At 49.1% G+C, this 2,500-nt stretch overlaps 1 protein-coding gene across 1 annotated transcript in view; it reads right to left on the bottom strand.

The window, feature by feature from the left end:
* The window catches only part of rnd1b (Rho family GTPase 1b), a 26,191-nt gene that overhangs the window by 12,831 nt on the left and 10,860 nt on the right, over positions 1-2,500 (bottom strand). The gene's annotated exons all lie outside the window — the stretch shown is intronic.

The raw sequence follows: 2,500 nt of genomic DNA on the forward strand, positions 1-2,500 counted from the left end.
CTCCCTTACGCATCGCAACACCAGATAACTGAATATACTGTAGTCTTTGGATGCGTAAAACTAGCTTAGTAGAACCGCCCTCAGGAAAAGAAATGCAATTTACATACAATACTAACCTGGTGTTTTATATTGTAAATAAAATGTGTTGCCGTGTTGCCGTTGACTATTCATTTCGGTTTTATTGTGTATTTGGTCAAACGTGGAACTTGAATATTCAGGAAAATTTCAAGCGAACCCCTAGTTGGAAAATGTGAACCCCTGTATTTATACAGTATTTGGGGTAGCATCATGACAAACAGACAGGCGTTTTGACAAGAGATGCACCGGATCCTGATTTTTAGGATCCTGCCGGATACCGGATCCACTGCTTAAGATCCTGCCGGATCCGGAAGCGGATACCGGATCCTACGAAAGGGTTGAAACATAGCCAACTCGCACACGTGGGCCATTTTTATTACGTTGGCGCAAACTATTTTTAAGACTCATTGGCTGACTGCCACACTGCCTTCAACGGCCGCTTCCAAAGGGGCTTTCACTCCATGCAGCGATTGAAAAGCCTAGGCTACGTAAAAAGTACAGATGCCCCAGATCCTGATTTTTTAGGTAACTGCCGGATACCGGATCCATTGCTTAAGATCCTGCCGGATCCGGATAGTCTGAAGAACCCTATTATCCTGCCGGATCCGGAACCGGATCTTGGATCCTATACATCTCTAGTTTTGACTGAATCATCAGCATCTTTGGCAGCATCCCTCACATCAGCCTTGGGCGCTAGGCAACGCAGCACACTGTGCATTATGGGATGGGTGGAAGGTTGGGTGGGTGGGATGTGTGTGTGGGAAGGCAGCCAGCGGTTGTGGTGGTGGTGGCGGTGCGAACTGGCCCCGTGCCGTGCCGTGTGTGATTGACATGGGAGCAAGGCATCTTGGGCACAGAACAGGCCCCTGGTGTCGCACAGCAGATGGAGAGGGGCTGGGCTGCCTTTGTGGGCCTCGTATAGAGGCAGCTGCCAACAACCCCACACCCCAACTCTCCCTTCACTCGTATAGAACTGCTGTCCATACACACTCCCTTCACTCGTATAGAACTGCTGTGTCCATACACACTCCCTTCACTCGTATAGAGCGCGTTGTCATTCCCCCCTACACACGCCTTTACTTCTAGAGTAGTGGTTCTCAAACTGTGGGCTGGGACCAGGAACTGGTAGGCCCTGAAAGTATTCCAAGCGAGCCTTGACGTTTTTTTTTTCCTTTCTAAAAATCACAATAATATTTGTGTGAAGGTATGTTGCTGACCTTTGATTTAGATTTGATTTTAGTGTATTTTTGATTTAAGTTAATTAGGTCAGAGGTGGGTCAAAAACCCACAAAAGACCCAACTGCTGCCATCCACCCCTCCACGACACTGCCCCTCCATTAGAGCTGCTGCCACCCCCCATACACCCTCACCCTCGTCTAAAGCCTGTTGCCCCCCCCCCCCCCCCACACACACACACACACACGTTCACACTCTGCCTCCATTCGTATAGAACATGCCATATCCCTACACTATACCCTCCCTTTCCTCGTACAGAGCCTGTTGCCATCAATACCCCGCCCCCTCCTGCCATCGTTCATATAGAGCAGTCATTCTTAACATTAAAAAAAAAACATGCCCCCTTGACCCATAAGCCTGCCAATCCCCCTTGACATCATCACAAGACTGCCAACGCCTCCCTTAGTATTAAAAAATGAAATGGGCTAATGCTCCCCAATGGCAACTAAGCGTCTACACCATCCTGCCACTTGCCTACAGCCTGCTGCCATCCCTATCCTACATCATCCCTCCGCCTCCCCCTTACACCAGCCTTTCACTTGCCTACCCTCCGCCTCATCCACACCCTCCTTTACCTACTTTGACTAGAGCAGTGTTTCTCAAACTATGGGCCGGGGCCCACTGGTGGGCCCTGAAGGTATTCCAAGTGGGCCTTGAAATCATCTTCCAAAAATAATAATCATATCTTGGTGTGTGTTGTTGTTGATTTATTTGAGTTTTATTCTTAATTGGGTCAGAGGTGGGCCCCTAACATTTTTGACAATTTCGAGTGGGCCCCAAGTTGAAAAAGGTTGGGAACCCCTGGTTTAGAGACTGCTGCCATGCCCCTCCTCCACCTCCCCATCCACCCTCCTACACCTCCTTTATTTTGTCTAGAGACTGCTGCCATGCCATACACTTCTGACTCTGCACCGCATCCACCCTCTCTCTCGTCTGACACACGTAGACACATGCACACAGAAAAATAGGCACACACACTGGTACACACACACAGGGAACACACATTCTTTTTCATGCACATACACACACCCACATAGAGACTCAAGCACTCAGACTCAAAGTCATAGACAAACACACAAACGCATGAATGCGTGCGCACACACACGCACACGCACACGCACACGCACACGCACACACACACACACACACACACACACACACACACACACACACACACACACACATA

This window comes from Engraulis encrasicolus, chromosome 10, assembly GCF_034702125.1.
Source record: "Engraulis encrasicolus isolate BLACKSEA-1 chromosome 10, IST_EnEncr_1.0, whole genome shotgun sequence".
Lineage (NCBI taxonomy): Eukaryota > Metazoa > Chordata > Actinopteri > Clupeiformes > Engraulidae > Engraulis > Engraulis encrasicolus.